This window comes from Pungitius pungitius, chromosome 13 (assembly GCF_949316345.1).
Source record: "Pungitius pungitius chromosome 13, fPunPun2.1, whole genome shotgun sequence".
Taxonomy (NCBI): Eukaryota; Metazoa; Chordata; class Actinopteri; order Perciformes; family Gasterosteidae; genus Pungitius; species Pungitius pungitius.
In genome coordinates, this window is record NC_084912.1 from 16,286,767 (window position 1) to 16,300,052 (window position 13,286).

The 13,286-nt window shown below is 44.2% G+C and overlaps 1 non-coding gene across 1 annotated transcript; it reads left to right on the plus strand.

The window, feature by feature from the left end:
* The first annotated feature begins 11,945 nt into the window (after positions 1-11,945).
* trnai-aau (transfer RNA isoleucine (anticodon AAU)) lies at positions 11,946-12,019 on the plus strand. The gene has a single exon. It is a non-coding gene; the product is annotated as a tRNA-Ile (tRNA).
* Positions 12,020-13,286: the final 1,267 nt, after the last annotated feature.

The window sequence follows — 13,286 nt, forward strand, 5'->3', positions numbered from 1 at the left end:
CTCTGATTGTCCCTTCTTTCTCAGGTGCCTTTGGGTGACTCTGGGACTGCATTGTTTACCCTCGGCTCCCAAGATAGGATACATCCAGCCACCCAGGCAGGTGCTTATCTGGTGCAATGGACCATTGATCACCTTCTTTCCCTTCAATGAATCAAGTCTCTGTTAGTTGAGTGGACAATTGTCCACTTGGTAACCTAAAACTCAGATATTGCTGCTCCGGGGTTCACTGGACCTCCGCTTGTTTGTGGATTGGGTTCAGCTGAGAATAAAATGGGATGTTGAATTTCATTAGGACTCCGTTGATGCTTGTCCATGTGTCCGGATGTGTGGCAATATACACTACATGGCTGCAGTCTGGGTGATCAGCTCACCAAAGCCATGAAGCCACAGTGATGTCACCTTAAAATAAACAGAGATGTTGAAACAATGGCAGCTTTGTCTACATTAACTATTTCATAAAACATTTTGTTTAAGAAATCCCACCAACTGTGCTGAGCCAAACTCGCCGCGTGCTAAGGAGCCGTCATAAGCCTGATGAACGACTTTCTATCTGGGCTGTAAATATTTATCCATTGCACAAATCCTAAATTCCATTAGTGGAGTAAACATAAACATATTTCTCTCTTTCTTAAGCAGGAATATATGAACTTAAACATGTGTTGTTGACAAAGAGTTCAACCAAGGGCCACCATATGGTCAGCGGTGGATCTCAGCATTGTTACAGTAGTTGTGTGCTCAGTCTGTTTCTGACAACAGCTTGGCTTGCAGCCCTTCGTCTCCAAACACACTGCATGTGGCTCTCTGACCGACGCGGCCCAAACGCGCCAACGGTTTGTAATCCGTCATGACTGTGTCCGGAATGAACTGATGTGTTTGGGGTTGTGGAAGGAGCCCGCTGAAGGGCGTAGATGATGAGGGAATTGGTTTGTTGTGGGTGTCAGTGATACAACAAATGGCACACACGCTATTAGATGTCATCCAAATCCCTTTGTATCAGGGTTTAGGTTAGCTGATGATCGCTGGCCCAGGCCGTGCCAGGAAGTGGTGGAGCCGAGGATAGGGGACTTTTTTGTTTTGCTTCTGGCAAGCAAATGATTCCTCTCTCCTAATCATTTTTCATATAAATATGTCAAGTGTGTCAACCACAGCTGTGGTTCCAGCAGTACTCTTTTCACATTTTGTTTCTAAGATTATCATCCGGTAAGTAAGAAGTGTTTTATTTAGTATGTGCAACAATAACAAGAAAAAGGAGTAAGACACCACAAACAATAAGATGCCACAGCACGATCTAATACAATCTTATATACTTCTGAGGTTACAGCGTTAGAGAGCGTTAGCGTCACTGCACTCTGTAGAAGAAGCAGAGGGATGTGGCACTACATGCACTACATGCTCCCGTTTGTGCGTTAGAGAGCTCATTTACCCCCACTCCGTCCATTACTGGTTCCCGGGCCTTGTGGCACCAAACTGTCTGCACCCCTAGCTTCTAGATGTTGGTCCCCTGAGCCATGAACCGATAGCATCGTGCCAAGAGCAGAAGCAGTTAGACCCTGTAACCCAACCACCGGCTCCCCCTCCTCTCTCCCCAACTTAATTATGCCATAATTTTACTGTATGCCACAGTGTGGGAAGAGGGAGGTGGGGGAACAGGGGTTTAACAGGGGCTCCAGAAGTCCCATTAAAGGATTTCAGCGGCTTGACTGGGCTCACATTGTCATTCCTCACCCACAAATGTTTTGTTTCATTGTGAGTTACTATTCCTCAATACGATTGGCCAGTTTTAGATCAATAGCTGTCAGAAAGCAGCGCCCGAACAACGGCAGCTCGGGAATTAAAGTATGCTTTTGCCATCAGCTTGGAGAAAGTGCTTAATGGCTTCCCCCCACTAAGGTGAGCCCAACCGCTTAAAGAACGTGAAAATAGGGTAAAAAGATTGACCATCTCATCCTTCATGCCATTTTCACCGGAGCCCATCCAGTTGTCTTATTGCTGAAAAAACAATGTTTCCAGTGTCACACCATCACAAATATGACTTTTCATGTCTGTTTGGCTCAGAAGTTTACTCTCCAACGTCTGACAACGAGTAGAAAAAGGAAGTAGAAGAGGTATGTGTATGACCCATGGAAAACGAGCCATTTTGCACAATAACTCCTTCAGACAGACTGAAACCGCACTCAAGCACACCAGTCCCAATTTTGGTCAAAACCTGGAATTTAATCCAGCCAGATAATTAACAAGGCAGTAATTTATAGCACACAAAAATGGCTAGGCCGCTAGAGGACCTCTACATTTAATGACTTTTATACTCTTTGCATTCTTTTGTGGGAGGGATGTAACAATTTGTGAATACAGTTCCAAGAAATACACGTACTGTCTGTACTGTGCAGTATCCTCTCCTCATCGCTCTTTGTCCTTGGCTTTGTGGTTCACCGCATGCATGTGTGTGGTTCTGCATTGCATACAGCTGTTGCATTACTATATTTGCTCTGTGGTAACACAACATGCTGGTGTCTTTTATTGCTTTCACTTTTCCTGCCCTGGAGCTAGAGGAAGACCAAACATCCTCCGTCGTAAATTTTGTCCTAGAGCAGAACCTGGAGAGTATGCCACACACACACACACACACACACACACACAGGGGGTGGGTAGGGAAGGGGAGAAAGTGCATGATATACTATGAGCACATATGAAGATTTTCATAGCAGCAGTCTATTTGCTAATTTATTACTTACTCAAACAAAAATGATTTCGAGAGTTACTATGACCTTATTTTTACTTCCCAAACAAAAGATAACATAAATCAGCCCATCCCCCCCAATCACAATAGTATTAATTACAGTAACGGAAGGTACAAATTGCATTTACTCTTGTTTTGTGTGCTTATATAATGCAGAGGGATTGACTATACTGGGACTGAGAGGCCAGATGGATTATACAGGAACACGAGGCCCAGTGGACTGGTTGTACTGGGAAAGATAGGTCAGATGAATTGGTTAAACTTATTAGCGACTAGGCATATGTCATATTGGGATCAGGATTTCAGATGTTTATATAATTCATAATCAATTTGGAGAGAATGATCTTGTCGCCGATGTGGTTCCACGTGTACACAATTGAATAAAATGTACTACTACTTTCCAGCCTAAAGATCTTCATTATTTTAACAGTGTTATATATCATCATACTTACCCATTTTCTATAAGGCAGTGACGATTACTCAGAATAAAGTGTTATTTTTTACTTTTACTTAGTCAATTTTTTAGACAGGCCCTTTTACATTTACTTGCATTCATGTGAATCATACGTTTTTATTGTAGAGCTCTCTCCAGCTGGTACTTGTGACCCCTCCCATTCACTTCAGCAGGCCAATGGCAAATCAAATCTGGGGAATTAGCCCATTACTCATCTTCAGGACGCCTGCCCAATTAAATGGATTCAATTCATCAGACGTGATTCATCCCCAACACAAACTCCTATTTACCTCAACTGTGATGGACAACGATCATTATGATGATTCAATTTGGTCGAAACGTGTTCGTGTGACAGCCGTCTTTGTCTCCACACAGGGTCTCCTTCTGTGGATTGGTACTGTGAATTAGTTCATAGTAGGTAATGTGTGTGCGCGCATGTGCAGGAAATGGAATCTCTTTTTTTTTGTTTTGCAATTTCTTGTATGTTTCCTGGATTTGGTTTTGGACCCGAGGCTGTTGCTGTGTTTGATTTCCTTCTAAAGTTAGAAAACACACCTGACATCCATGTCGGAAAATTCAGTTTTGCTGATTGAGTCATTGCTTACTCTTGATTATATTGATTTAGTTATTCGTCCTGAGAAAAGACACGAAATAGGACTGAGGCCTCATACATGGGGGGGGGGGATAGAGGATAGAGGAGAAAATCTAGGGGTGCAGCTAAGGTGGTCAAAATACATGGAACAGAACTATCATACTTCATACTTATGTTCCAATAGTGGTGCAGAAAAACCCAGTCTCACCCAAAACTGTTCAAGAACAGAACTAACCTTAACCCTAACAACATGCAATATACGGTATGTAATACGGAGTGAGATGTGACATGAAATCAGATTCCTCTTTTTCACCTCTGCACTGCTGTCAAAGGGTCGTCTCCCCAAGGCCACGTATAAGCTAAAGAAGTGCTGTTGCCAAAGAAGAAAGAATCCCCCGCCTGAGCACTAATTCCTTGATTTAATGCATAGCTGTTGGACATCTCGGAGAGGCCCCAAGGTGCCTTTTTGTGGACATTATACAGGCAGACCTGTGCACGGACCGGAAGATAGAAAGGGGGGGGAGGAAGGAGGAGGTGGACATGGAGGTATAAGGAAGTTCCAGTGCTGGTACGAGACCTCAGGGCTAATGGATAACACCTGATTAGGTTACCATACCACTGAAGGCCCTCCTTTCTCTTTTTTTCTCTTTACTATCATATGGGTTTCCCATTACGCGTCTTTTAGTAGTTACATTATATTCATGTAGTCATATAAATGATGTCCTGTGTTGTGTGGCCAGGCAAGTGTTCTCCACTTCAGCGCTGCAGGTGAATTCACTCCCTGATGTGACAATAACCTCTCTGAAGTCATTTCTGCTTTTTGGAGGCCATCGGTACGTTCTATTGCATGTAATGTATCTTTTTGGACTGTATGACTCTGATGGCTGCACTTTGTGTATCTGACTTTTCTGTAATGCTGCTTGTGTAGATGAAGTCAGATTAAAGAGTTTCCAGGTTTGCAAGCTAAAGCTCTCTGGAGATCCTCTCCTGTCACTCGCACTAAGTGCTGTTCCTTGAGGAGTTCTAAAGCTCCCACAATCCCCCCTGCCACAGTGGTAGTCATGAGGTCTGGGAAGACCATAAAGCCTTTTTACAAGGTGAGATGACATAAAATCAAAGGGAAGGGGATAATATCATGGTAGGAAAAAAGACAAAAACTCTTTATTTGCTCTCTTTTGCCGTCTACTATCTGGGCTTGTGCTCTGTCGTGGTGTGTGTGTGTGTGTGTGTGTGTGTGTGTGTGTGTTCGTGTGTGTGTGTGTGTGTGTGTGTTCGTGTGCGTCTCTGAATGTGTGTTTGAAGCTGCGGTGCTGGCTCCAATGGGTGGGCTGTTGAGCCGTTTGTTGTCTGCCATCACCCATGTCCACTTACACACACTCTGGGCCCCAGTGGGAATGAAGAGGGGATATTGGCTCCGACTGATCCTGGAGGGGGACGCACTTAACACTACTGTAAACAACGGGGCCATTTGAGTGGCTCACACCACGCTGAACAATGAGGGTGAAAGCTGGGGGACGGATGAAGATTACAGATAAATAAAAAATCCATTGCATTGAGGAGGACAAGTTTTCTACTGAATTACTACTTTAGCTACTGAATCTCTGACTGAGCAGGTTTTAGGGATCCCTCCAGAATTTTCCACAGTGTCGTGGATATTTACAACGTACAGTTTAAGTTACTTTTTCCTGTTTGACCTAATTTTCTCTTTCAAACGCTTTCCTATCCATATGGTTTGACTAAAACTCAGTCTCATCTTTGCACTGCTCATGTTTTTGCTCAGTATTGGACTTTTCTTTTTTTTTATTTCAGTGATGGAACTACAAAAAACAACTTACCTACTTATATTTTTCCTTCATTTATTTGTTTGTATGATATTTTGGACCTCTTGACGGTTCTAGCTATGATAGCTTCAGGGATTTGTGACTCCATCCCAAAGCCTCGGAGGAAAGACGTGTATCTATTAATATGTTGATCAATTACTTGGCTTGCAATGTCCGTGCCATCGTTGGGACTTTGTTGCTCTTCATCAAAGTCTCTAAAGTGTCTCTGCAGGGTCTGAGCTTGTGCTCTTCTGTTTGTGTTTTCTCCCTTTCAATTAGGGAGAGGCCTCAAGGATTCAATATAATGGCCTGGCTCGGAGGAATGGGATCTACCAGGGCCCGATCCAGCAGCCGCAGAGCTGGAGATGAGGCTTAGTTTTTTTTGCAGCAGTCTATAGTTTGCTTTGCTTGGGCCTGCTCCAGAAAGGCTGAGGAATCTTCTTCTGTTGCAGGAGTGGGGGGGGGGGGGATGTGTGAAAACAGAAACCTGCCCCAATGAAACCCTTGACACAATATGGTTCACATTCTTCTGCATCGTTCTACCGTGAATTATCTCGCTGTCCAGTCGAGGGGGGAAAAAACGTTGATTTTATCTTATATTCTGGCTGCAACGCAGCACAGAGCTACGCGGTATGTCCACTCCACAGAGCGGACCTGAGTCTGTGTGACTCCGACCGCCAGGCATCTCCCCCTGCTACACTTCTCCCTCTCTCTCCAGATGGGCATACGTACTCCTGCACTGCCGAGGTCTACATCTCAAACTTAAACAAACCCCATGAAAGAAGTGAGTGGGTCAGGAGTCGGCCTGTCGCTGCCTCCCTCTCTGCTTGATTGTGTTTGCCGCGCCATGTGGACCGCTGATCATTCCCACTTGCCTCCGCTGATGACAGCTAGGGCACAGACTCTCTGTAAACATAATAAATCACTGTTGATGATGGTGACTCCAACACCAATACTGTTTTTTTCCTTTTCGTTCTTTTCGTCATTTGACTGGGTCTTCTACCCCACGGCCAGCCAAATGCAACCTTAGCGGATTCCTGTGTGCAGTTCACGCATCATTATCATCCCCCAACAGATTCAGCAACAATCCAGGTCACCTACACGGATTTGCAGAGGAGTTTCACGCCATGCGGTTACGAGCACAGTACTCGGGGCGCTCAGAGTGAGACCAAACTGTTACTCTCCCATAGGAATGATCCTCAGAAGTTGAGGCTCCGGAGCCAAGGAATTTCAGCGAAGCACCAAAGGTTTATTTTTGCAGCCCTCTGTGGTGTGTCTGAGCCCGGCCGAAAAAGCAGAAACCTGCTGAAGTTCAACAAACAGATTGACATGTTCCCAGATGGGACTAATGGAGAAAACCATCATTAAATAAGTTTACAGAGCATGTCTACAATACATTGAAATATGTACACATTTAGTGAGCAGAGGACGTAGAAGCACAGCAGCAATGTGCTATTGATCGGCATTGATTCAGGACTCAGAGTGAGGCTCACTGCAGCGGCTTTACCTCGCTCCAGAACCCAACCTCTTTCCGGGAAAATGGGAGAAAATGGACAAATGTGTCAAGCGTGGAGGAGATGGAGTCTAACCTGCAAGTGAGCCCAAAACTCATAGTGTGTGAGTTTAAGCCTGCAGCACACCTTGAACCACCTGCCCCTTGCTGTGCATGCACAAACTCAACCGCAACACCCTGTGCACGCCCATCATTGTATCCGAATGAAAAGAGCAGTAACAAGCCATGATGTTGCAATGCTTTACAATAGGAAAGTGGCGGGCAAATCTAAAAAGGGAAAGAGAGGCAGAGAGGAAAGACGCTGTAGAAATTAAAGGCTTTGAGGTTATTTGGTAGCTGCAATTACACCGTCTTGCCCGGGCAGGACAAAGCGGGCTCTTGTTGAATCTCTGTAGGCAGGAAGGTGTAGAGGCACGTCACTCAATGCACACTTTTATTTAACAACCTCCTTAAATGTACAGAATGCGAAAGAGAAAGAAGTTTTCCTTTACCTGCCGCCAAACTTTGAGTAGCACACAATTACAGATATTCAAGTCAGAGAAGGGAGAGAGAGAGAGAGAGAGAGAGAGAGGAGGTGACGGACCAGGGTAAATAAAAAAGTGAAGAGTGTGTGTGGGGGGGTAGGGGGCTATGTAAACACAGGCACAGAAAGAACCAACAAAACGTTGAAAGCATATTTGAAATTGACAAATTGAGTAGAGGGGGGGGGGGGGGGGGGGAAATGAGCTGTGTTGGCATTCAGAGGAACACTGGTCTTCTTGTTAGATGGAAAGAGCGATGCAAATAAAAAGGGGAGGAGGGTCTGCCTGTGATTTATTTTCTGTGTGATTTATATCCCGTCTGTCACCATGGCGTTGTCATGGCGATCGTCCGTCATTTAAATTGTGAAAATATACCCCCTGACAAAAGGTAGGCGCCAATCTTTAGCAGCTGAGTGTGCATGTGCTTTTACTGCAGGGAACATTATATTCACACCATTCAGAAATGATGGGTGCAATGCGTTATGGTATGGGATCGGGATATTATTCACCCCATTAGGAATGTTTATATTTGAATGACACCTTAGGAAGCAGTTATTTTGCTCTGAACAAAGTAATAAACTAGACTAAATTTTTAATTACTATACATTATTAATTACTATAAATTAGACTAAAACAATCCTAACCAACCTTTCCAATCAATTCCCATCTCCCTTCTTCCACTTTCTGCTCTCCTCTGCCTCCCAGCTACAGTTTGTGGACTCTTGGGTGCAATAGCTCTGGTTGACTGCCCCTCCTGCACAGTTTAAATCATACATCCTTTATGGGCACCCTTTATTTATTTTTCACTGGCCTGTGTTTACTCCTGACAGTAACAGTGCTGGAGTGGTTAACTGTCTTGCGTGCCATATATCTCTCTCCGGTGCGTCTCCTGACACGTTGGCCAGAAGAGGCAACAGACTCTTTACTGTCACCTCGCTGTCCTCCTGCCAGCAATATATACGGCTCTAATTGTGTGAGGGGAGAAGAACAGCTTATCTCTGATTCAGTTGTTTGCTATTATCTACTTTTTTTTCAACACATTGAGTGCAAAGTCCAATAACTGAAACATGTAAATAAAAAAAACAGGAATGGGAATCCTGTTCCTTTATTAAATCTGAGCACATAAAGGAAAGTACCTCTCACAGAGAGTAGTTCCAGTCTGTGAAAACAGCTGTATAACCTCATTGTAAAGTCTGAGACATTGACTCAAGTGGCTTCATTGGGCGTCCCGATCTTTGTGTCACCATCCGGTAAAGGGTAGGAAGGAGGGTAGGACATTGTCTTCCATCATGCAAGGACGATGGACATTATTCAGTTGCATTCAACCCTTTCTGGACCTCTACTACATTCATTTTAACCATTCTTTTTTTCTCTATGTGAAAGTACAGTTATTGATCGGGCGTGTGCTTTTTTTGAGCTTGGTTTTTATATGAAACATAACATCTCTGCCTCTGGCTTTACTCGTAAGCGCAAATGAGTCTGTACTAAAAGAGTGGGGATCATAAAAACATCTTTCCAGCCAATGTTTGTCCCCTTGGCAGGGCATCATTAGCATGCGTCAGGGTTCATGGTTTTAGATGTTACCAGTGACATCATCACGCAGGGAACAGGGCTGACTGATGGGGCGAGTGTTGTGATTGGCATAACTGGGAAGGGAACATTATGACTAAGCTGCTTTATAGAACACACCCAGAGGTGTAAAAAATTCCATTGTGTGTTAATAGATCCGCATGTGTGTGTGTGTGTGTAGAATATTTAACCTACTTACTGACTAAACACTACTAATGGGGGCACATTACTCCTTCTTGCTCTTAGTTGATAAACAAAAATCTCTCTAAACGTCATTCAAAGATGTCAGTTATTGAGCTCTGGCAAGTCTACCCTGTTATCCCCTACAAAACATTTAGTAGATTAATACTCTCACCCCATTGGTCGGTTACCTCAGACCCTCAGACATAGCAAAAGTCAGTACATAAACTGACTGGAAGTGAATTACAATCGCTCAGACACAATTGCGCCATTAGCAAATGTTTAGAGGATCCCAGGGGGCAGCAAACCACACACATCGTTGCAACAGTCGCACGCACAAAACACACACTCGTCTTGTTTATGCCTTCATGCAGAACCAGACATGGGGCCTTGCAAGCCCATCAAACACAAGCAGACCCCTCCCTCTCACGAGCACTGACCTGGCGATGAACCATTCATTATCTGCTACTCGACGCAAATGGCAGGTTGAGGAGATTCATACTCTCACCTCATTGGTCGGTGGTAAATAGTTTAGAGAAATATCGAACGCAGGGAATAAAAGAATTAGGGTCACACTGGCGAGCAGACGTCTTGAACGCGGAATTACTCTTTCTACTCTCAGTTGTTGCCAAATCTGAGAGTTTGTCGAGAGGGAAAGTTCCATGCAGGATTGAGCCGTGGGCAAATTGGTCAGCTTTGTTAAACTTTTAGTCACTCTAACTACGACCCCCCAGGCTTCCACCCTGTGACCCCTCCTCCTCTCCCCGGGTTGGTGGGGTCTTATCTCCAGTGGATGTGGGCTCCTCTGGCTTCACACAAAGCCCTGTGTTGACATTCCAGAGGGCCGGGCCTTGTGCAAACACACCAGGCCCCACCAGATGGCTAGGCGAGGGAGGACAGGGCTAGGACCAAGGACGCAGAGGAGGACTAGGAAGGACAGGAAGAAACAGCAGGATCAGAATGAAAATCGCTTTACTAGCCAGAAATGTCAGGCTGCCCTAGCAGTCCATAACTCTGTCCCACTGCCAGATGTCCCTCCGTCCAGTGACAAACAATTCTTGAGCAAAAAAACGCTGAAATCCATCAGGGCTTCAATTCAATACACACAGAATGAACAAATAGTGTTCCTCTGTCCTCAAGCTCATGCCCCGTCTCCCTGAAGCCAGTCAAAGCTAATATTTGAGGGTCACTGGGTTAATCTTGAGGGCATTAGGGAAACCGTGGAGTAAAAACCCCTCCAAATGAAAAAGTCGTTTAGTGCTTTGACTGAGCGTGGTGGGCCGTGTTTATAAGACGAGGGTCACCGCCCCATGAGTCCTCGGGGCATTGGCATGATGTGTAAAGAACAACATCAGAATGTATTCACGTTGCAGTGAATACATGACAGCAAAACTTGAACTATAATTTTGTTTTGGCACAGGAAAGTTATGCAAAACTATTCAAAGCCAATTGAAATGTTATGTTTAATAATGCAATCAGATATAGCAATTTAAATATTCATTATACGATCAATATTCTGCTTCGCTGCACCATTACCCCCCCCCCCCCCCCCCAAAAAAGCCATTTGTTACCTTCACATGAGGACTGACTGTCTATTTATATACTTTAACTTCACAATCAATATGTAAACAGAAGAGATAATGAGTCTCTGCAAGGAGCCAGCTCTGATCTAAATTAAGATCCATTGCGTCACATCACTGATGTCGGATGAAGTGTATTTGTCTCACATAAACTCAATGGCACCTTGGAGGGCATTTTGTCAAGAAGGAATAAACTAATCCCCTCTTTGGTCCCCCAGGAGCTCACCCCTCCCTGTCTGCTCGTGTGTGCCAACAGCCAACAGCACAATAGACCAGCGTTGAGATGAGCTGCAATAGCCAGTGTGGATATCCGGCTGCCTTTCTCTCCACTCCCCCCTTAATGAGGGTGTATGGTGCTGTGGTTTCATCCTGCCACTCTTTCTTTCCGATCCTCCAGGGCTGTAGCTGCTTTCTGCCCCCCCCCCCCCCCCCCCCTCTGCTCCCAATCCCCCTTCCTTACTCAATGGAAAAAACAGGAATGTTTTCTGACTGACTTTGCCCCCAATCCTCTTTTCTTGGTTCCGGAGACATGAGAGGACACGTCTACTGGAGGATGACTTAGTGATGTGTATGTGTGTGTGTGTTTATTTAGAACAAGTTAAAACAAGGTAATGAAAAGACTCAAGATTTATGTTAAAGCTCTTCTTTTTTCTTTTACTTAACTTACTCAACTTGTTGCTCTTCTTAATATGTATCCTGTTTTTTTACTTGCAGATTTGTATTTCTTAGTGTACTTCTAACCATCATTTCTCAGCATGCTGTCATCTTCAGCTGGTCTCTCGGTTTGTCCACCACTTTGGTTAACTTAAATATGTCAATAACTATTGGATTGATTGCAGAAACATTCATCGTATCTGAGCATGAACCCTGCTTACTGTGGGTATCCCCAGACGGTTTATCTAGCACCAGCAGGCTGTGAATTGTCCAACTTATCTCATCTCCATGTCAACCTAATTGACCGTCACAACATTTTTGAAAAGGCCGGTTAGCTCAGATGGTCAGAGCATTGTGCTAATAACGCAAATGTCATGGGTTCAAACCCCATACTGGCCAAATATGGCCAGATTATCAATCACTATGTTTTCATTCATGAGGCGATGGTGGCGCACGGAGTAGCGCGGTGCGCTGGGAACCACAAGGTTGCCGATTCAAATCCTGGGTGCTCCATGTGCCATGTTGATGTGTCCCTCAGCAAGACATCGAACCCCTGATTGCTCCTCATGCAAAATGTCTACCATGGGTTAAATAGATGCAATGTAAATCACTTTGGAAAGAAGCATCAGTTAAATGACATGTAATGTAATTTTGGACATTTATGGATCCCAGAGTGCTTACTCTGATCATTTTGATAATCCCTTTGACTTTGAGAAATTAGCCTCAGAGAGCTTTACAGTCTGTTCACATGTGACACCCTCTGTCCTGGAAGCCTTAAATACTGTATAGGCACAGAAAACCCTCTGCAACCGGAAAAAAACAAGGAGGAAATGAACCTTCAGGAGAGCAACCAAGGAGGAATCCCTCTATCAGGATGGCCGGAAGTGCAACAGAAGTCATGGGTACAGAATGCTCGTGACAGAACCGTTTCATGATCATTACCTACAGTACATTGTTGCTTTGACTCTGATGTCTGTCGGACGGATTGCCGAAAAATTTCTCGTGGACATCCATGTTCCTCCCAGTATGAGTTGTATATTTTGTGCTATTTCTGCAGTGTGATGGAAACTCTGTCTTTGTCGTGTACTGAGAACACTGTTGCTCCACGGTTGATAAGCATTCGCCTTTACTACATGCATCCACAGCTGCCACTATCACTCGCCCTCGCTCATCGATTAACTTTGATTAACTTAATTAAATCAGATAAATCAATTACCAAAAGAGGACAGAATTGATTTTGTTCTGATAAGAGAGAAACAGGAAATTGATAAGCTAATCGTAGCACCTATTAGTGCAGCAAAGACTCTTTGTGTGATCAAAGTCAGACAGACCGGCTCACAGAGACATACTATCATGATGATGACGAGTTCCCTGTTCATTAACAAGATTGCCTTGGCCGGGAGCATGAATTCAGTACATAACCTGATCACATTGATGTGTGTTTGTGCTGAGTCAAGCAGTTTAGAAGTTTAGCATTAAGCCCTGACTTATCAAGTAAAAGTACGTCACCTATATAAGATACGTTAGTCCGAGGTAAATAAAAAGGGTTAGAGCCCCTACCGAGTCGTCCAGTTTTCCAGTTCAAAGCCATATAGTAAAGAATCTAAGCATACTAGGAAAATAAAAGTTTCTCAGAAAAAGTAGCAAAATCTTCCAGCGTCCATAT